We start from the raw sequence: 23,759 nt of genomic DNA on the forward strand, positions 1-23,759 counted from the left end.
GCTATTTGTTTTGCTACTCATAAAGTTGCATGCGTTTTAACTACCTTGCATCCAATATTTTCTTTTATTTTTTTTTAAACATGTACAGAAGTAATTTTGTGCTCTATGAAGAATATCCTTATTAGATCTTCAGACAATTAAAGTGCTACCTGTCTGTCTGTTACTGTAGTACCATTTCAATAACTTAGAGGGTTTTCCTCTTACAATAGCAGACTTCCATGAAACAAAAATAGTTAAGAGAGAATCCTATGCTTATAGAAGAGGGCAGGCTAAGGGATGCAGTGTATGGTCAAGAGATTCTGTACATTTATTGTGGAGAATGTCTTTTAAGGCCTAGGTTTAAAGCCAGGTTTGAAATGGCTGCAATGTATCTGTCTATTGATTATATAATGTCTTTCATATCTATCTATCAATTATATAGTGTCTTTCATATCTATCTATCAATTATATAGTGTCTTTCATATCTATCTATCAATTATATAGGGTCTTTCATATCTATCTATCTGTCTAGCTAGCAAGCTAGCTGCCCAGCTATTGATTATATAGTGTTTTCCTTACCCATCTATCTATCTATTAATTATATAGTGTCTTTCATATCTATCTATCAATTATATAACATTTTTATATCTATCTTTCTATCAATTATATAGTGTCTTTCATATCTATCTGTCTAGTAAGCTAGCTGCCTAGCTATTGATTATATAGTGTTTTCCTTACACATCTATCTATTAATTATATAGTGTCTTTCATATCTATCTGTCTAGCAAGCTAGCTAGCTACCTAGCTATTGATTATATAGTGTTTTCCTAACTTATCTATCTATCTATCTATCTATCTATCTATCTATCTATCTATCTATCTGTTATCTTTAAAAAATGCTTTCCTTAAGATGTGCCTAGCCCAGGTTCATCTTTCAGGCTGATACAACCAGCAGAGTGTATTTATTATATTTTCTGTATTGCTGAAGTTACATCAGAGAATGAAGAGATCTAAATCTTACCAACTATTTTTTCTTATTTATTGCCTCTGACAGAGATTTAATTAAAATGACAAGTGCTTGTGGTTAAAGAAAGACATTGCCAGATGGCTTGTGTTGAACTTGTGGCTCTGAAGTAAATCCTCACTTTTTCCACAATGGAATGCTGGAGGTAAAGATTATGGTGGCGGCATCAGAAACAAGAAGGGAACCAACCTAGCATGGGATGGCCATGCACACTACAGGACACGTCCACACATCTTGAGCTAGTTTATCATTTCCAGCACATCTTTGGGATGTGGAAAGAAAACAAAGTAATGGGAGAAAACTAACACACAGATAGAGAGAAGGTTAAACTCCACACAGAGAGGGACAGGGTGCCTGGAGTCAAACTTAAGTCTCCACAGTCGTGAGTCAGCGTCGGCAAAAAATACACCCACGTGGTCTGAAGTACCCAAACCCATGTTTAGGGGGCTCGGGCCCTGTACTAGTATGAAGCACAATTGAAATATCACACACTCTGCCAAAAAAAAAAAAAAAAACAGCCTGAAAGTGTATGATTTGCAAAAGAGTCCTGGCAGCAGCCCAGAAGAGTGGGACTGTTCCAGAATTGTGTCCTCCACATGATCGATTGCGAGAAATAAAATCTACATGCAACTGACGGAGAGTGAACAAGAAATTTGGAAATGTGGAATTTCTGGGAAAAAGACTGAAGGAAACGTTAAAAAATAAGCTGTTTTATAATTAGTTTTATTTTAGGGACGAATAGTACTTTTAAACTCCATAAACTGGTTCATTTACAAGTTTATCTGTACTTATACTGATATTTTTTTTTCCTTCAACATATTTTTTGTATTACATAAGATAAAGTACTGTAGTTCTGTTGAATACAAGAAGGGAAAGAAAATGAGTTATATATATATATATATATATATAGCCCATCCCAGCAAGCATAGGGCACATGGTAGGAATAGCCCACCGGATGGGGCATCAGTCCATCGCAGGGTGAATGAACACGGCACAGACACACTGTTTACAATTATATTAATTTGAATTAATTTCATAAACTGAATGCATACTTTTGTACTGTTAAACTATAATATTCTTAACTATGAACTATTATTATTTTGTAAGAGACCTGAAAAATCGTCACGTCGTATTTGACCCTTTAAAACACTGCAGACTTGTTTGCTCTCATATGGCTAAACCATCCATGGCACTTACTATTTAACAACATACGATCTAATGTTGGTTCACATTTCTCTCCATTTATTGTCTGCTCTCTTAAAAATAAAGTTGCCAGAGTGGTTCTTCAGAGCGAATCATTTTTGGTTCCCAAAAGACCCCTCCATATGAAGGTTCCAGAAAGGGCTTTTCTTTATTTAGACCCGTAGCAGACTCCATACAGTGAATGACCATGATGGCAACACATTTGTGAAATACCAGTGGCTCCTGATTTTCAAAGGACTCAAGCTAAGCTCAGGTTGGTGTCCTGCTAGGGAGCCTACAAATCATTAAAATTTCAGGTTTTTATTCTACGTAGTAGAACAGAGTAGTTTCAAAGCACAAAGAATCCAACTTCATCTGCAAAGAACCCGGCCCAGAATAAAATGATGCTTTGTCGAGCAATGGCTGTATGAGGAAACACACAACCCAGAAAAGAACTATAAAGTGCCAATAAAAAAACAGCATTTTTAAGCGAGTGTGTGGCATTTTCTTGTTCTCCCTGTGCTCTGGTATTCCTTCCAAATGCGAAAGATGTATAAGTTTGCTAAACTACAGAGCAAGTTTAGGTGTGTCTATGCCTATCATTCAGAGAATGACCCAAAAAGGCTGAAAAATATTCCTTAAAAAGAATGATCTGAACCTCGCATGTGGTGAATGCTATACATATATTCAAAATTGGGACCTTTTGGAACGTTAGAGAAACTTTTGACGAGAACGGGCCATTCAGCCCAACAAAGCTCACCAGTCCTTTCCCCCCTCATTCCCCCAAAGCAAAACATGAAGTCGGGTTTTTAATGTCGCCGAAGTCTGACTGTCCATCACAATACTCGGTCACTTATTCCATGTGTCCCACCCGCTCTGTGTGAGGAAAAACTTCCTCCCGTTTGTGCAAATATTACCCGTAACTACAACTGTGTCAGTGTTCCGTGTGAGATTACACCTGGGAGTTTCGAGCAGTCGGCTGACCGGTCATTGATTTTTAAATCTATTTTTGTATGAACACAGCCCGGGGTACGCACGGCCACGACTGAACCCACTCATCGGCCTATCGGGGTCCAGTTATAATAAACGGAGCAAACAACGGCTTTTCAAAAGTCACGTCTTTCAATATGCTATTAAATTTTATACAATTATAATTCCCAATCTAATCAGTAGCCACGGGGAGGCGAACCCTATTTTAGCAAAACTAAGAGCAGGGCACGAACCAGTCCTGGATGGATGCCAGTCACGCATACAACCGGGCAAAACAACGTGCCAGTATATCGAACCTGACCGCGACGAAAAGTGCGGCAACTCCTTAAATTAGCGAGCGACTTGTCCCTGGTAGTACCGACGGGCTAGTGCACCTCTGCCTCGTGTGAAGAAGCCCATCATGGGAAGACACGTGTCAGCAGGCGGCATGGCATCGTGTTCGCCAGCCCAGTAAAGCGCTTTGTCATTCGTCGGTCTGCTACAAAAAGCTAACACATTCTCGGGAGCAAGGGGCACCCCAATGAACATCCAATAAGTATAATATTGTATTACTACAAATGCGAACAAGGAAGTGTTCAACAGATTTCTTATGTTAGTGACTCGGGAGTCAGTCGTCAGGCAGTTCCTTAGCATGTCGTAGCTCAGGTGAGCCATGAACTGGGACTTTGAAGGCCAGTTGATGCCAATGCGGACTCGCCTCGCCCGCAAAGACCCAATCCCTGACTCCCATTCAGCATCTCGTGGGGGCCGTCTTCTTCCCAAAATGTCAGAAACGATGCCAGCAGGACAGAAGGGCGATCCTCGTCTCTAGCTGAAAGAAAGACTTGACTTCCAATGCGACGTGAAATAGCAAGTTAAAACATCATCCTAAATAAAGTCCTGCTCCTGCCGTGTATCTCTTTTTTTAGCAGCTTGCCTTTTCCTATTCGCTTCATCCATCCAGCCATCCACTTCCAACCCCGTTTATTTCTAGTAATTTGCTGAGCCCCGTAAAATGTTCGGAATAATCGAAAATCCGATGCTGCCCCCACTTTAGAAACTTGCGCATTGTTCAAACTCCCTTCTATCCAAGTCATTAAAAACTCTGTGTCGTTCTCTTATCTCCATATACGTTACCTTCTTTAATGGGTCTGTCAAGCAGTACGATCCGGAGAGTGACGGCTGGTGGTGGCAGAAAGGCGTCCTTCTGCAACGGCGCCCAAAAAGAAAGCAGAGCTGAGGCGCAGCTCTGTCCACCTCAGATTGGCTGTACTAGCCTTTGTAATGGTCATCCCGGGAGAAAAGTTGCAAAACGTTTCTTTTTTTTAAATTCCAGAAACATTTCCACATCGTTGCAACACTTGGACGCGCAGAAGGCGGAACTCCCGTCCAAATCTTTAAAAAAAATCCTACTGGGAAGTTGAGCGCGATTCACCTGGTCCGTGCCTCGAATCGCGGCTTCAGCCCTCCCCAAATCGGGGCGCTGTTCGCCTCCGCAGATAAGGGTGTGCTGCCACCTATGGGAGAAAAATTGAGCTGCGTTTTTTTTTTTAAGAAGTAACTTAATAGAGAGATGTAAATTTCTTCTTAAAATATCAGTCAGGAGAAAGCATTGACGGCTCTTACAATCGTGACCATGGCCGGATTAAGGTGGGTGCTATTGATGCTGCAGCATTAGGCCCAGATGAAAACAGACGAGAATTTTCCGGAAGCTAAACAGTTTTCCTTTGCTATATTAACCTCAAAATAATCCTTAGAATGAAATTTGGAGTCCGACTTTCGGACGCCTAGACACAGCGTTACTTATTATACAGTTACTATTGTTCTTTGCGCTGTGACGTAACTATAACGTCGTTGTGTTTATTGTTAACCGAAGATTTCAAGTTAATGCTATCAATTTTACGTTAAACAGTTTACTTAGTAATTTAGCTGCGTTTTTTTGCAATATCTTGGGGATTCTTGCCACTTTATTATTGTTCGGTAAGTGCCACGTAGTAAATGTTTCACCTTGAAAGTTAGTTGTACAGTAAAAATCGATGGCTATTTAAATGGTTATCAGTAAAGGTAAAACTAAAAGCCGGCCTGCTGGCCCGGCATGGATGTTTAGAATTTTTAAAATCCTCGACAGGATTCTGGTCTATTATGAAATTTAAATCGTGGACAAATTTTTACCCTCAAGAGCCTGAACCGAGTCACTTTGACCCAATCTCTCTGCAAATTCATTTTTTTCTTACTCTGTTTCGTAAGAGAATTGCGAAATTTTGTGTACTTCATTGTTAGATTTTCACGTGACATCACTTTGTGATATCTTTCTTCTTGTTAATATCGAGTTGTTATGATACTACGGTGTTATTATTATTCACGTTCAATAAAGGCTGGCTGGTTGCGTCGCAAGCAATTAAGGCTCCTTGGTCGGTCTGAGTGCGCATGTACGGTGAGTGTTGAATGCACTTGCACCAATGCCGAGAAAAAATTGGCCTTTTTTGCGCTGCAGCATCAGGCCCAATTTCGTCTTAATTCGGCCCTGATCGTGACCAAGATGACAGCTAATTAATGTCACCTTCCTGTTACGGCGGTGGTGCGTTCTTGAATCGCTCTGCAGAATTCAAAATTAAACTTACAACTTCGCTGTATACTGTGAATGGGCGTCCTTCACTCTTAAAAACAAGTGTGCCCTAATGGCATTTTACTGGGTTGTGTGGTTCCTTGTGGAACCTTTGCTTGAGAAAAAAACAGTTTCAGTTTGGAAAGTGCTGTATGCATGTGGTACTACAACTACTACTTTATTTTTCATAATATGTGAACTATGGATACTAACAGGTTAAGAAAAGCTGAATTCAACCTGTTGTTGTGTGTAGCCAAGAGTTATCATCCAGCCATGGTTATATATGGAATTTGTTACGGATCTAATTCATTATTTTTTCTGGAACCGCCCTGCTGGATTGGCACCCCTGGGCATCACTCTGAAAAAACATTTTGGTACCTATATTTTTAAGAGTATTGAATTTTGCCTTTGTAGTTATCCGCTTTGATTTTTGCGGTTATCCTGTTTTTGCGACTTTAAATGGTCTCGATGTGAGTGGGTCTGCCTTAAAGTCCAGTCCCGAGCTGGAACCTAACGTGTAGCCAGTTATTCCACTACAATAGAGGGTGTGTATCGTTGTTTTGGGTCATTGGAAAGTGTTGGATTGATTTTTTTAACATTTATATGTGCATTTATAAACAATCAACCATTTAGTCACCAAAATAATAATAATAATAAGAGCAGGGCAAGAACCAGTCCTGGATGGATGCCAGTCACGCATACAACCGGGCAAAACAACGTGCCAGTATATCGAACCTGACCGCGACGAAAAGTGCGGCAACTCCATAAATTAGCGGGCGACTTGTCCCTGGTAGTACCGACGGGCTAGTGCACCTCTGCCTTTTTTTTGATGGTATATGTACAGTATATTGCGCCTTTAACGTCCCCAAGGACGACTGTGACCTTAGGATTGTTAAAATGAACTAACTTGTACATTTATGCCTGTGTCCAATCAATAGGTCCTCGTTTTCCAGTCATTTTGTTTTCACATTTAAAGCAGGCACTAGCACAGGCACTACACATTCAAGTGGGGCGGGTTAATGAAGAGCGGCCGGTTAACCTCACACGAACTTATCCGTATTGAAACTCGACACAGTGACAGAATCGGCACTCGAAACCCAGACAAATGACTGCAGTGTGCTGCACAACGCCACTTTCAATATAGTAGCGTCAATTTTTCTACTGGCAAAATAAAACAGAAGAGTGGAAAAACAATGGATTCATATAATGGTGTAATGTCAAAATTCATAACGAAACATTGTGACTCTGTCAGAAGTATTCTTTGACAACAGATGTATTATATACGTGATTGGCGTGATTTGATTAATTGAAATCGGCAAATGCAATCAAGTCTAAAAAATCACGATTGTGGAGGTAATTTAATGGGTTCTGCCTGCGGTTATGGTACGGAGTTTATTACTGCATCATCGATTATCGCAAAGCCGCCATCGTTTTATTAAACCTGCAAGTGGGGAGCTGCGGTAGCTCGGACCGGCATGGTGCGCACGACAGGAGCTCGGCCGCGGACAAAATCACCAGAAGCGAAGTCTTAGTGGCGTGCAGTGTGTGGAATCCGGCATAATGTGCATCAGTTTGTGTGTGTTAAAATGAGGCATGTCCAAGTATACAAGAACGTATCCATCTAGCTGTCCGGACGGGAAAGGGGAAAGAAGGCACGCGCCTGCCCAAATGCCATTCAATAGGTGGGTACACATATACGCACAGAGGGTCCAGTCTGGACAAATTAAACAATATCTGCCACCTTGATCAGAACAAAATATGGCCAGATTTTATAAGATTTTAACAAACCGAACATTATTATTATTATTCAGAATAGTCGGGTTTTCGCGTATCGGGCCTATGCTATGGACAGAGTTTAAGGGATGGCCAGAGGGATTTGCACCCCAGCCCCCGCTATATGCGCTATGTTACTAAAACAGATGTCAAATAAAGTTTTTTTGTTCAGATTTTTTGAAATCCACAGCCAATGTACAAATGTTAATCAGTGGCGGATTTAGGAATGGGCGATATGGGCAGTATGTGGCCGGAGACAGCACATGGCTCCCGCACCAAAAAAATTCGGAATGGTAATTACAGCATGAACCGACCAATCCATTCGGGACGCCGTTTATGAAAGTTTAAGGGTCGTGCTCTCCCGTAAAGTCTGCGCTATGTACACAGGAACGCCGTTAATGTACAGTACATTGAAGGGGAGTTGCGCTCCGGACAACGAGGGGGCACTGAGCTGCGAATAAGTAACCAACTTTAGCCTTGTGAGAGGGAACACAGGTAGTCGAAGTCTAATCTTCCTGCTATGGACACCGAGGGGCGCCGTACCCACGCCCAGGGCTCCAAATGGGTTTAGCTGGCACTGGTGTTAATAATTAACGAATGCACTGCAGACGCAATGGTAGCCCAGCTGCCTTGCAATCCCTGGGTCGCGTCCCGGGTGCACCAGGAGTGGACTTTCCATGCGGGTCTGCGGTGGTAGGCTCCAGGTCCACCTCACGGTCTGCTGACATACAGGTTAGGTGAACTGATGAGGTTAAATCGGCCCGTGTTGTGTGTGCGTGTATGTGTTCACTCTGCGACTGCCAGGCACCCCGTCTAGGAATTGTTCCTGCCTGCGACGTTGCTTACCGGGATAGGCCACGTGACCGTGCCCCGCTAAATGGGCTCAGGAAATGGATGGATCAAGGAATACTATAATCCGCCCTGCTCTAATCAAATCTCTCAGATGAACGTCGTCTGTCTTTAAAACACGGAAGCATTCTGTAAAGTTTCAGCTACAGATTCCTTTACTGTTTGTATCCCGTATTTTCCACTTTTGCATGTCAGATAGACGCTCCTGTCATTTTAGAGATCATCATTAATCTTCGCTCCTCACGAGTGATCAAAACAGTAGAGTGCCGTGCGCGTGCGCAAAACGTAAGCCGGCCTGTATAAATAGCGGCGTGGCGGTCTGAGCAAATCACATCACAAAGTGATATCTGCCTCTTTGAGGAAGCAAATGAATAACCGAAAACGCTCCAGATCAGTACCCGCGTGTTACGCAATGCGTACATTGTCTAACATGTTAAAAACGAAGAAAGTGCTTATTTTACCACAAGTACAATACCCAGACAAACAGACTAAAATAAGCAACCTTTTCTGTGATTTAAATATGGTTAACGCTATTCGGGCACTTACTTGTAATTACGTAGTTTCAAACGTGTTAATGTAAGTGGGACTTCACATTGTAACTTTATGTTAAAAACAATTTACGATACTGGATTTGTGATATGATGTAAATATGTAGCCGTACAATTGAGGAACGCCGTTCATGTAATTGTAACTGTAAACTGATAATTGTAAATGTAGTTGTCTTCTGTGGTTTGTCTGGTCCCTCTACCCCTAAATGTCAAAATCCGCCCCTGGCTTACACTTAAAAATAAAGGTGCCAGAGTGGCTCTTCAGAGCGATGCCATAGGGGAACCATTTTTGGTTCCCAACGGACTCATCCACACAAACGTTTCAGAGAGACCTTTTATTTATTTTAATCTGTAGCAGACTCCATGGAATAGATAAGCATGACTAGATGGTAACAGACTTGTGAAATACCAATGGGTTTCTGATTTTAAAAGGACTCGCTGTGTACAACAACACAGGTTAAGTCGAGGCTTTCTTAATCTGTTGGTGTCCTGCTAGGTAGCCTACCATACATTAAAGGTTTCAGATCTCTTCAACATATTAAGACGTTTTTCAAAAAACCAACTTCATATTCAAAGAACCCTACTCAAAATGAAATGGTGCTTTGTGAAGTCCTGGAGCCACAAGGTAACAAACCATAACGTGCCATTCAAGAACTGTTAATTATAAGAGTGTACACGCTTACAAATAAAGGTGCCAGAGTGATTCTTCTGAGTGATGGGGGAACCAGTTTTAATTCCTAAAAGAGCCATCCATATGGAGGGTCCAGAAAGATCCTTTCATTTAGATTCCTAACAATTCCACAAATAGCCATGAATACAGTATATTACTAACAGATTTGCGAAACATCAATGGATTCCAAATTTTAAAAGGATTCTTGCAGCATATAATAATACAGGCTGAGTTCGGGTTTTCTTGGTTTGCTAGTATCTTGCATTTGTATCTTGCACAGCATTTTTAAGTGTGTAGGCCAAGACAGGACAGTTTTCTGTGGCGTGTATACGTGTTTATGTTTTAGGGGATTGAATTTGTGTTAAGGAATTACCTCACTATGTGACATGCATTTAAAATGGCTGCTTTCTGTAGTTTTATGTATGTGTATTGCTTCACATGGAATGTCTGTAAGCTTTTGTGTGGTGTATGAGGGGAAACACCAGTTGTGGGTACAGTAATGGGCACCGCGATCTCCTTGTCAATTCTCCGTAAGCGGCGTACTTCTGTCAGCTCTGAGTACTTGTGTGTGTATTTTGTAAGTTGTGAGGGCAAAGTCAACAATGTATGGAGTTTAATTTAGTTTGTCTGCCACAGCATTATGGTTGGTCTGGTATGGAGGACAGAGGACGGTTGTGTCTGGCAGTATAATTCTGCCTCAGTTAAGTTTATGTGTGGCATTCTCTGGTACTGTGGAGGGGCACTTATTATATGCTGTGTATGTGCCCGCTAGTTTGAGTTCAGTGCCACTTTTGATGTCTAAAGTTTGTCATCTGATTGTGTCTGTCATGCTGTCTGCCTGCGTCAGTAGTGAACACACAGCCTGATGTGACGTGTTGGCATGTTTTGTGTTCCTGGTGGCAGTGTGTCTGTATGTACTGTCTGTAGTGTTAGCGTCCATAAGAACATACAGTACAGTATTTGCTGTGGTTTCTCATGCTTATAACTTGATCTTGTGTGGCCGGCATAAACCCTTCTGTCTTGCCACATTATTATTATTAGTAGTAGTAGTACTAGGAATAATACTATGTTGCTATTATAATAGTATTAGCAGTTCTACTACTACTACTACTACTGGTAATAGTAAAAGAAATAATTATAATAATAATTAGTAGTAGTAGTTTAATTCTAAAGTTGCTGTTATAATAATAATAATAGTACTTACTACTACTAATAATAATTATTACTATTATTATTAGTAGTAGTAGTAGTAGTAGTAGTAGGAATAGTACTATGTTGCTGTTATAAATACTATTATATTATTACTATTATACAATTATTATTATTATTAGTAGTAGCAGTATCACTATAATTACTACTATTATTACAACAGCAACATTATAGTAATAATAATAGTAGTACTACTAATAATAATTATTATTATTATTAGTAGTAGTAGTAGTAGTGGGAGGAATATTACTATGTTGCTGTTATAAATACTATTTTATTATTACTATTATACAATTATTTTTATTAGTACTAGTAGTAATATGACGATAATTACTACTATTATTACAACAGCAACATTAGTAGTAGTAAAGGTATTTCTAATAATAATATTAGTAGTCATAGTAGTAGTAGTAGTATAATTACTACTATTATTACAACAGCAACATAATAATAATAATAGTAGTAGTACTGGTACTACTACTAGTAGTAGTAATATTACTATGGTGCTGTTATAAATACTATTTTATTATTACTATTATACAATTATTTTTATTAGTACTAGTAGTAGTAATATCACTATAATTATTACTATTATTGCAACAGCAACATTAGTAGTAGTAGTAGTTTTTCTAATAATAATAGTAGTAGTTGTAGTAGTATGATTACTACTATTATTACAACAGCAACATTATAATAATAATAATAATAGTAGTAGTAGTAGGAATATTACTATGTTGCTGTTATAAATACTATTTTATTATTACTATTATACAATTATTTTTATTAGTACTAGTAGTAGTATCACTATACTTACTACTATTATTACAAAAGCAACATAATAATAATAATAATAGTAGTAGAAGTAATAGCACTATAATTAGTACTGTTATTACAACAGCAACATTATAATAATTGTGTAATAGTAATAATATAATAGTATTTATAACAGCAACATAGTAATATTCCTACTACTAATAATAATTATTATTAAGAGTAGTTTTAGTATTTCCAATATTATTATTATGTCGCTGTTACAATAATAATAGTAGTAGTAATACGTCTACTAATAATAATAACAGTTATTGTTGTTGGTGCTGTTGTTTTTTTATTATTATCAATTGTTCATACTCTATATGATGAAGCGATTGCTTTCATGAAGATACCAAGCTGTGCTCTCAGCTCTCCTTGTGTGTGTCGGTGGTTTGTGTCTCTGCAGTAAACATTTTGTGGACCTTTTAACTCGAGAACAGATGAACTGATTTTTATGAAATATTGTGGACCACTTGCACTCGTTAGTCATAAAAGCCGATTGATTAGGTTTTGGGTGAATCCCAGCTATTCATCTTCAAGCTTTGAAAGTTCAAAGTTTTTAAAAGCCGATACCAACAACAGCCAAACCACTGCTCGGAAGTTCCCAAAGTTTGGCACACACATTTAGGCCTTTGAAAGAAAGACTGAATTTTGAGTTCAATCCAAAACTCCGGCTTTGAGCTTTTAATGTTCATAATTTTCAAACGTTGTCGTCACAGCAGCTAAATTCTAATTACAAATAAACATTGGCTACATTGTGTGCCTTTATTGAATTGCCAGATTTTTTTGTTCACTTGTGGCAGGTACGTACGTTTTTGTTAAAAGTTTGCTCATTTTAGTTTTGACCTCGGCACATTAGGTGTGTGAGTTGGACTGCTACATAATGGAAGGTGTGGGTGAAGCACGGCTGGAGGAAGGGGCACAATTCAAAATTCAGGTAGTTAAAGCCAATCAACTCACTACTTTTTCAAATTTGGGGTGAAAAAGTCCAACTATTTCTTATTTTTAGTTACATTATGTGAATAAACAATGTCTTAAAACACATTTGCTATTAAAGTAAGCCAAAATGTGAAAAATAAACTTATGTATTCTCTTAAAGTAATGTCAATTTACTGGCTTGTTTGGTTCCTCTTAGCTCCATCTATTTAATTCTGGGAAGGGCTCTTTGTTTTTGAAATCAGTTCTTTGGACTTTTAAAAGGTTTCTAATGTGTGAATTCCTTAAAGTGTAGTAGGCAGGAAATTAACAGATTAAGAAAACCTGTGTTACTGTATGCAGTAAGAGACCTTTTCAAATAAAAAAAAAAATCCAGTGATCACATTTCACAAATCTGTCTTCATACATTCATGCTTATTTATGGAGCCCATTACAGATCTAAATAAATAAAAGTTCTTTCTGGAGCCTTCATTTTTTTGGGAACTAAAACACAGATATTTATCACAGTGTAACTCCTGTAAAATGCATATATTGAGAATATACACACCTGGTTATGATGATGATGTTGATTATTACAGATATGCAACTTACTTGTGCCCCGCCAGGGGTTGCTTCCCATCTTATGCCCACTGTTGCCAGGACAGGCATAACCCTGAACTGGATAAACGGTTTAGAAAATAAAATTAAAAATTTTGATGTGGTTTTAACAATATGTGCATTTGGGAATCATTGGTTTGCCATTGTATTATGATAAATTCACGTGGAATTCCATCTGGGAGTAATATGTTACTTCACGGGTGGCGCAGTGTATAGCGCTACTGCCTGACGGATTGGAGGTTCGAGAACGGGGCCCTTTTTGTTCACTTCGTGGGTTTACCTCCGGTTTTCCTTTCATCAAGTTACTGTGTGTTACGGAGTCGCACCCTATCCAGGGCTCTGTCCTGCCTTGCGTCCGGTGCTGCAAAGGGGGTCTTCGCCCAGCCGCGACCCTTAACGTGGCTAAGCAATCTGAAACTGTTGTTGTGTTGGGACACATCGCCCTATTTTAACTTATTAAGTGAACGCCTCAACTCGTCGTCAGATTTGTATAGCTGCAAATGATGGCCAATCTAAATTCTAGTTCATGTGCAAAAGGACAATGCCGACTTACAAACGTGATATCCTAACGGGCTCAGGCCGTATCCGCTGCGGATCGGTCATCTGCGGGTTTCAAACCTACCATTTCGCTTGTAAGCCGTGGGCAGCGGTCAGATTTCATTTACTAAACGACCCCCTTCACGCTTCGTCAGTATATCACAGTATGCTTACCTTCAAGCCTAATAACCAATCCGCATATACAGTGCAGTACGGTATACAGTATTTGATTTACTTGTTTGACCCAAACGACGCTCCATACAAGTAGTTGCGTTTCCGACTTGTGCCACGGAACTGCAACAGCGACCCCACCTAGTCACCCGTCGGTATTACCGTTACAAGGGTGAAAATTCCATCTTTATCGCAATATGGGAGTACAGTAGTGCGATTTGAAGGTTCCATATTCTATCCTTAGAACTTCACGACATATCCACAGGTCGGCTGACCTTCTCTTTACGTGGTTAGTGGAGTGGGACAAACGAGTGAAGCGACAGGGTGCTTACCAGGAAGGTTATACATATAAACCGCGTTCAGATCCTCGGACTTCTGCAGTGGGCCGTGCCGCCTACAGAGTCTCCTACTGCTTGAAGCGTTACAGTTAAAAATATCGCGAGTATTCGCCGACTTGGGAGGCACGGACGGGGTTCGAACCCGCGATCTTCGGTTTACGAGACCGACGCCTTACCACTTGGCCACCGCGCCGCATGAGAAAGCCCGCTCTGCTGCTCTTCACTGGAAGGCTAATGGCTTTTAAATTAATTGAGTTGATCTGGAATTCCATTGTTCTTTTGCTTCTTTTTTAAGCAGCTGAGCCATTCTTACACACGTTTCATTGAATATCGTGCGGTTTTATCCCGCAGTGGCCATAGGACCAGACCACTGCGTAACTGGCGATGTGAGACTGTCATTGCTACTATCAGGCGCCGGGGGGCGCTGTTGGGCTGGAAATAGTCAGCTTGCAAGTGAGGTCTCCGGAGTCGTTTTCTGCCGGGCTCTCCAACGGGCCTTCAATGGATCAAGAAATACATGGATTAGAAGTTATGAAGTGTGTAGAAACGTTTAATCTTTCCTATTAGATGCTCTAAAATTAAGAAAATGAAGACGGATTTAATTATTTTTAAACACATATAATCAAAACCGTTAAAAGAAGCTGAATTAGTGTAAGCTGCCCAAATTCAGGGAGTTCATAAACTATTAAATGATTTATTTCATGAGCCAAAAGTACATAATAAACAAGAATAGTGCTTCAGTGTAATTGTTTAAAGTCCAAATATTCTCGATTGTAATTGAAATTTGCCATTTTCCCCCTGGGTCATGGAAGGCTAGTTCCCCAGTAAAGGATCAAAAATAGTGTCATATTCGTAATCACAGATCTTAAAATAGTCTAAAACGATGCTATAATATTTGTTGAGATCACTGGTACAGAGGATTAGGAATTATTATTGCTAGCCACATTACCTAACAAAGACAGCTAGTACAAATACATATCAAAACATTTGTTATCTCTTGCCCAGCGTGTGCCCTCAGCGTTCCTTCTACGCTTTTCCTTGGTATCCTCGTGTGTCTGAATCTCTCTTGACCGACGTTCCCACTGTCAAGCACATTGCCATGAAGCCTGCTTCTCAGACGCTTGCTTTGCTCGCCTCCTGTCCACTTTTATACTTCCCGTCTCTGAAAGTGACTCTCAGCGTGCCTCCTACACCTTCACTCCTCCTCGTGTGTTTCACACTTGCACTTCCTGTTTCGATGGCGTCACCAAAGGTTAAACTGACCAATCAGATCGCTCTGAGGATCCTGACACACATGAAAACCTTAGCATTTTATTATACAGCTTTGCACCACATAACGTCCATTCAGGCAACATCTTGTCACACATATGTCCGTGGTCCCGTAAGGTTAGATTTCTGAAATCCTGATTGGAGAGACGCATGTCGCAGACGTAACCAGAAGTACCAAACGCGACAGCTTCCCACATGCAGCACGTGGATCTGATATGAGATTGTGCTGCCAGTATTGTACTACTTACCTATAAAAAGTTTATAACAGTGTATGCTTCGACTCGCAAGCAGCAACGCTCAATCTCATGTATCGCGCATCTCTTGAGTGTGGTAGCATTATCTCTGTGTGTATTTAGTCCAAACGGGTACCTTACAGTATCCTCCAGCTTTGCTATGTACTGTATATAATATGGTGTTCGCACAACGTCCAAATCGTGTAATGTTGTGGACGTCAGGCGGCACATACCTGTATAATAGATGATTATTGTGTTCATAAGAATTACTTAAGAACACTTCGAAATTACTTCAGTTTTTTTTTTTGTCCGGTGCCACCTTGCTCACCTGTACAACAAAACCCTTACTTATGATGTACTGTATGACGGCTCTTGAGGTCTACTTACACAAGACGTCAAGCTTTTTTGGTCTCTCCCTTATTCTTGTTCCTCAAAGGCATTGCTATATGTACCTCTTGTTAGGGTTTAACCTCCCCTGATAATGCCATTACCCCCACATATATGTTAGACGGAGAAGCGGGCAGGGAGGTGGGTCCCCCCATGGAGCTTTTATACAGTCAAAGAGTGGGAAGCATGTGACTGTTGTCTTAGACTATTTCTAGGTCAGCAATTTTGAATATGATGTATTTTTTGATTTTTTATTCAATTACAATCAAGAATATTTGGACTTTAAGCACACATTTTAATATTTCAAACTAGGGGGCTCTGCCCCCTGCTCACTTTGCTCACTAATCCCCTACACGCTTGTCATTTTCTAGATCTGCCTCTTGCAACGTATCGTGCTGTGCTTTTGGATAAACACAAATATCAGCTCTGTCTTTGATATCTCTGTCTTTCAAAACTATCACCGCTGACAATTCGTCACATGTTGGTTTATTATATATGCGAGCGTGATCTTTCGGATTCATATAGAAATCCAAGAAAACCTCTCTGTGCATGTTTTGCAGATAAATTTCGTGTAAAGTGCAATACTTTTGGACGTATGGAATTGTATCCATTTTTGGCTGTAGAATTTCTAATACGTCCGATCGTTTAACTCCTTCGATTCTATTTTTCATCGCTTCTCCGTGATCATAAATATAAACCTGACCGAATTGTGCTGTCTTTGAAATTAAACTTGTAGCTTTAATTGTTGCAGGGACCACAGATTCTCATAGCGTACAGTCCTGAATCGTGTAAATCTACGTTTTGAGCACTGAATGATGAACAGATTATTGCAGATTCGGATATTTTGCCTGTAGCGTTTGTGGATTTCACTTTCACCAAACAACAAATCTTTTATTTCTCGCGGATACGCCTCTTCATTGGGAAGTAACACTACTTTTCCCTGATGGCAACATGAATTAGACGATCTACAAGTATCCGACTTAAACTTTAAAGACGAACAATATTTACATACTTCTGTCATATCACCGATGTCCATATATTCGATCTCTTTTCACTGTTCCGTTATGTCACCGAGTAATAATTTCCATTTGTTAGCGCTAATGTGATCTTTACTATCAGTTTTTTGAGACTTTTGAATTTTAGTACTTTCATAATCTCTAACCTGCCCTGCATGTGTATCGTGCCAATGTTTTTGAACCTCTTGACGACGTTCTATTTTGTCTTCTACTCTTTGTCTTTTCTTCTTCTAATCTTTGTCTTTTATTTCCTCCCCTGCTTGGAACTGTTAAGTTTTCAGTTCATCTCTTGGCACAAAGTCTCGTCTCATGGGACGTGAAATTATCTCTCTGAAAAAGTCTCATCTCATCCCAAGATTTTTTTATATAATAGAGAGATATCTAACACAACTAGTCTTGTTTTGTCTACCTCATGAAGTCAATTATTACATTTCTTATGAATACCCCAAATTAGGGCAGCCTACGCTAACTCAGACTTTTTTTTTCTTTTTTGTTTTTTTGTGGGGGTGTTCTGTCGGGAAGTCAGTGGTGGTTCCTGGCATAGGAACCTCGAGATACGAGTTTAATTCATTCCAGCACTGAGCTCGTATAGCGAATTTCTTGTATCTAGAACAAACTTCCCCATTGAAAATAATGGAAATCCAGTTAATCCATTCCGCACCCCCAAAAATATCAACATAAAAATCAATTTTCCTAACAAATAACACTGATAAATAATATATACTGTAGTTTACCTTTAATAAATAACACTGGTAAATAATATAGCTGTACAGTAATCCCTCATTATATCGCGCTTCGCCTTTCGCGGCTTCACTCCATCGCGGATTTTATATGTAAGCATATTTAAATATATATCGCAGATTTTTCGCTGCTTCGCGGGTTTCTGCGGACAATGGGTCTTTTAATTTCTGGTACATGCTTCCTCAATTGGTTTGCCCAGTTGATTTCATACAAGGGACGCTATTGGCAGATGGCTGAGAAGCTACCCAACTTACTTTTCTCTCCTTCTCTCTCTCTCTCGCTCTGACTTTCTCTGATCCTGACGTAGGGGGATTCAGCAGGGGGGCTGTTCGCACACCTAGACGATACAGACGCTCGTCTAAAAATGCTGAAAGATTATCTTCACGTTGCTACCTTCTGTGCAGCTGCTTCCTGAAGCGACATGCTGCACGGTGCTTTGCATACTTAAAAGCTCAAAGGGCACGTATTGATTTTTTTCTCTCTCTCTCTCTCTCTCTCTCTCTCTCTCTCTCTCTCCCTGCTCCTGACGGAGGGGGTGTGAGCTGCCGCCTTCAACAGCTTTGTGCCGCGGTGCTTCGCATACTTAAAAGCCAAACAGCCCTATTGATTTGTTTGCTTTCCTCTATCTCTCTGACAGACTCTGCTCCTGACGCGCACTCCTTTGAAGAGGAAGATATGTTTGCATTCTTTTAATTGTAAGACAGAACTGTCATCTCTGTCTTGTCATGGAGCACAGTTTAAACTTTTGAAAAAGAGACAAATGTTTGTTTGCAGTGTTTGAATAACGTTCCTGTCTCTCTACAACCTCCTGTGTTTCTGTGCAAATCTGTGACCCAAGCGTGACAATATAAAAATAACCATATATACATATGGTTTCTACTTCACGGATTTTCTTATTTCGCGGGTGGCTCTGGAACGCAACCCCCGCGATGGAGGAGGGATTACTGTAGTTTCTTTCTTAATTTCAATGGCCATGGCTTCCTTTTGTTTCTTTGCAGCACTATCTGAGGCAACAATATTCTTGAGAGGCATCGTGGAATAATTATTTTCACGTTAAATGCAAAAAAAAACAATGAAATCACAAGCGCACAAACGCGTAGATCCTCTCGCTACGGGAGAACAAGGAACACTGAGTGAGCTGACAGGCGGGCAGCGTCAGCTTGGGTGAATCCCCGAGTCGAGGTGGATCGGGAAATGCGTCACGCATACCCACAGCCTGGCTCATGGCTCGTTACGCGAGCCAATGCTCGTATTTAGATTTTCATCGGATTAGCTGGCCCAGCACTGTTTCAGCCGTGGAATGGCCAAATGGGGGAGGCAGCATGAAGGATGAGGTCTCCAGGACTCTACACAAATCCAAATCTTATTATGGGATATATCATCTACTGTTAAATTCTGCTATGTAATTCTAAAATTTATATTTTTTATTTTTTAGTATATTGAGGAATTGTTCTGTTCCTTGAACTGCATGGTATTGTATTGACCCCCTTCTTTTAACACTCACTGCACGCCCAACCTACCTGGAAAGGGGTCTCTCTTTGAACTGCCTTTCCCAAGGTTTCTTCCATTTTTCCCTACAAGGTTTTTTTTTGGGAGTTTTTCCTTGTCTTCTTAGAGAGTCAAGGCTGGGGGGCTGTCAAGAGGCAGGGCCCGTTAAAGCCCATTGCGGCACTTCCTGTGTGATTTTGGGCTATACAAAAATAAACTGTATTGTATTTAGATCCGAATTTTTCGCTCATACTTTCCTCGTATCTTGAATTTCTCGTATACAGAGCTATTCGTATCTCGAGGTTCCACTGTATAGGTAAATGATTAGGAAGGTACAGATGCCCCCACACCCTCAGTGCAGTGTGGCCCCATCTCTCCAATCTACATGATCTTAATGGCAGTTATGGCCGTTGCCAGGGTCCTCTTTCACTGTTCTGCACTGCTCAGCCTCCCACTCCCTCTGCCGTTTGGTAAATAGTCCGAGGGGTAGCTGTCCAGGGTTGCCATTCTCAAACTCACTCACTGTACTGTACAAGTCAGAATGTGCACATGCGCCCCTTATGCACCCAAGCATATTGAATAGCACCCCTGGAAATGAGTACTTAGTGCATTGCTTGTCGTTTTGCCTGATTTACAATTAAATAGATAAAGCAATATATTTAGTCAAATAAATAAAGAAAAATCCATTAATAGTATGTTCAGTTGCTTTAGTATTTAATCCAACATGACCTTTCTTGGACGTGGTTGGAGGAATGGGCAACCACTTAGTGACAACGCCTTAGGTGATGTAACCATTACAAAAGCTGAAAAAAAACTTTTGATTATGAAAAAGTCAAAGTCGTCTGGCATTATCTTTAGGAGAAATAGAAAGGAAGAAGAGGACAAGAGAGCTAATGATAAAGACAAATCATGTCACAACACAATCGTAAACATCATATTAGGTTTTTGGATTAGCTGAATGAGGATAGCAGTGAGTTAACATTAGGAGTTCTGCATTATGGGTCCATGGGGCACAGCACACCAGATGTTGTGTAAAAGTAGTAAGCCTTCCTCATTCATTTATTATTAAAATGTTTGTAACAAAAGGCTTTGTCTACTTAAGCGTTTTTTTTTTCCAATTTTCTACCTTATGTTCAATATAATTACTTATCTAGAAAAATCTTGCTTCATGTAATATGTGAAATTGGTGCTGCAAGCCAGTTTCCAGTTTTATGGGGTTGAGTCAATTGGCCCTGCAGTGTCCTTTAGAACATTTTTGATGAGAACAGGCCATTCAGTCATAAAGCCACTAAATTTCTCCAAAATACCATCAAGTTGAGGTCTGAAGGTCCCTAAAGTCCTACTGTCTACCACACTACTTGGTCATTTAACCTATGTGTCTGGTTTTCTGTGTGAAGAAAAATTTGTAATACATTTAGGTGTGCTTACGCATATTAAAACTGAATTTTCCAGTTTAGCGATTCGGCTTGAACTTCATTGTCCATATTAAAATGATGTCCACCTGCTGATTTTTTTTTTTGTTTTTTTTTTTAATTACGGGTTACACCAAAAAAGATGTATTAAAATTTCTTTACCAATTTCTACTGTGGACTGCAGGGGGCGCACCAGCTCCCCATACCCGACACAGACAGCTGCAGACACAAGTTCTTTCACACACATACAGGCTTTTTATTGTGCTGTGAGAAACTCTTTCCTTCGTTTTCCGCCTTCCCAATACAAAAACACAGCAATAGAAGCACAAAGCAGCACCCTCTGCAACTCTTTGTCTTCTCCTTGTCTCTGTCTCTGTGTCAGTCTCTCTTTCCACCTCCACTCCTCCTCCAGCAAACTTTGTCCCAACTCTGGCTCCCCGAATGAAGGCAGCGGGTTTCTTTTATGCTGCACCCAGGAATACTTCTGGTGGCCCATTAGTGTGTTCCAGAAGCACTCCTGGGTGAGGCGAAAGCCCGACAAAGTAGGCCTCCGTAGTCCCAGCAGCACCCCCTTGGCGGCACTCACAATAGGGCTGTGCTGAACGCCAGCTCGCATGTAAGGCCTGTGGGAATCTGAGACACCGCTGCAACCCAGGGGGGCTGCCAGGTTAGGTAATGCCCTGTGCAGGAAAGGGCCCAGGCCGTCTGTCACACCACCTTAAAGGAAAAAAAAAGGATATCAGTATCAGGAATGCAAGACATTACAGGTGGACAGACAGATAACTTAGGATGAAAGAATAAAGATGTCATTAACGCTACTTATAGCAAACTGGGTTAAAACTGATGTAAGCATCTTCAAAATACTCCCAGAACCGTATCCATGGTCAAAACGTCCTTTAAAAACCTGCTGGAATTTTTGCCGACTGTACTCTATCTTTGTTTTAGGCCTGACGTCAACAGCCTTTTCTCGCAGTCTTTATCAAACTTTAGAACGCATGGCGTGACTTTCAGACCTGTTAAAAACAAGGCCATCACTCTAGCTGAGAAGTGCAAATGACGTGCAGGAGGGTGGGATGAATTTTGACGTATCTGATAAAGAATTCAAAGCAGATCAAAACTGACGCCCAAGAAAGTCTCAGGACAGTGAAACTGATTGTTCATATAAAAAAAAGTCAGTCATCCCCAGATTAGCTAACGGGTGACAGTATGGACGAGGGCACTTTACCTGCAGGCATGTTAAGCATACAACAGCCAGGAATGGTGGCACTGGTGCTGCAAAAGGTGCGGCTCAATGAACTGACTTTCAAGTTTAATACGCTCTGCCATGATGCCGTCGTACAAACAGTAATGCAAGTGCTGCTGGTATTGGCAGACTGACACCTAAAATGAACGCCTTTGCCCGAGGGGCGAAACCTTTTTATGCACAGGGCTGCAACTTAACGATGAGCTCTGAAAGAAACGCAGAGTGAACAACCTCCCTGACTTAGGCTACACTGTCTAGATGCCGTCTATGGTGAGTATTGCCATATTTTTTTATGATAATCTCCTCTTCCTTTATTTCGCCATAAGTGAAAAGAGATTCTTTCAGTATTTTAGTAGTAAAAGAACACTCAAGGAGGAGGTCAAGTGCATCAGGAATAGTAAAGGGGAATTAAAAGATACAGACAGTGAAATAGCGGATGCATTAAACTTACATTTTTCTGAGGTGTTTACAAGTGAGCAAGTGGATAACCTCCCAGAGGTAACAGGGACTACTAAGGAGGTACTGAGGGATTTGGAAATTGTAGAGGGAGAAGTACTGCTCAGATTAAATAAGCTGAAATCGAACAAATCACCAGGACCAGATAATATTTATCCTCATGTTCTTAAGGAGGCTAGTGAGTACATATATAAACCCTTGACGCATATTTTTAGGAAGTCACTGCGCACTGGAGAGATTCTGAAGGACTGGAAAATGGCAAATATCATCCCATTATATAAAAAGGGTGACAGGGCAGATCCAAGCAACTATAGGCCAGTAAGCTTAACATGCATCACAGGAAAATTAATGGAAGGAATTATTAAGGATAAGATCGAGCAACACCTGGCAAGGACAGGAGTTATTCTAAGCAGTCAGCATGGGTTCAGAAAAGGGAGGTTGTGTTTTACTAACATGCTGGAATTCTATGAGGAGGCAACAAAAGGATACACTCAAAGTGGAGCTTATGATATTATTTATCTGGACTTTCAGAAAGCATTTGATAAGGTGCCACAAGAGAGGTTGGGCATCAAATTAAAAGAGGTGGGAGTTCAGGGTGATGTTTGTAGATAGGTGCAGAATTGGCTCAGACACAGGAAGCAGAGGGTGATGGTGTGAGGAACCTCATCAGAACTGGCTGATGTTAAGAGTGGTGACCAGCAGGGGTCAGTGCTAGGGCCGCTGCTATTTTTAATATCTATAAATGATTTAGATAGTAATATAAGTAACAAGTTGGTTAAGTTTGCAGATGATACCAAGATAGGTGGATTAGCAGATAATTTGGAATCCGTTATATCATTACAGAAGGACCTGGATAGCATACAGGCTTGGGCAGATTTGTGGCAGATGAAATTTAATGTCAGTAAATGTAAAGTATTACACATAGGAAGTAAAAATGTTAGGTTTGAATACACAATGGGCGGTCAGAAAATCGAGAGTACACCTTATGAGAAGGATTTAGGAGTCATAGTGGACTCTAAGCTACTGACTTCCCGACAGTGTTCAGAAGCCATTAAGAAGGCTAACAGAATGTTAGGATATATAGCACGATGTGTGGAGTACAAGTCCAAGGAGGTTATGCTCAACCTTTATAACACACTGGTGAGGCCGCATCTTGAGTACTGTGTGCAGTTTTGGTCTCCAGGCTACAAAAAGGACATAGCAGCACTAGAAGAGGTCCAGAGAAGAGCGACTAGGCTGATTCCAGGGCTACAGGGGTTGAATTATGAGGAAAGATTAAAAGAGCTGAGCCTTTACAGTTTAAGCAAAAGAAGATTA

The 23,759-nt window shown here is 40.5% G+C and overlaps 2 protein-coding genes and 1 non-coding gene across 3 annotated transcripts in view; 2 read left to right on the plus strand and 1 right to left on the minus strand.

Moving 5' to 3' along the window:
• dgke (diacylglycerol kinase, epsilon) overlaps positions 1-23,759 on the plus strand; it is a 521,693-nt gene that overhangs the window by 475,149 nt on the left and 22,785 nt on the right.
• On the minus strand, positions 14,319-14,390 carry trnat-cgu (transfer RNA threonine (anticodon CGU)). Its single transcript has one exon. It is a non-coding gene; the product is annotated as a tRNA-Thr (tRNA).
• Positions 22,069-23,759, plus strand: part of LOC114665026 (inositol 1,4,5-trisphosphate receptor-interacting protein-like) — a 34,068-nt gene continuing 32,377 nt past the window's right edge. Inside the window, exon 1 of the mRNA XM_028819383.2 lies at positions 22,069-22,256. The gene's annotated coding sequence lies outside the window, so the exon portion shown is untranslated. The remainder of the gene's footprint in view (positions 22,257-23,759) is intronic.

Source organism: Erpetoichthys calabaricus, chromosome 14 (genome assembly GCF_900747795.2).
Source record: "Erpetoichthys calabaricus chromosome 14, fErpCal1.3, whole genome shotgun sequence".
Lineage (NCBI taxonomy): Eukaryota > Metazoa > Chordata > Cladistia > Polypteriformes > Polypteridae > Erpetoichthys > Erpetoichthys calabaricus.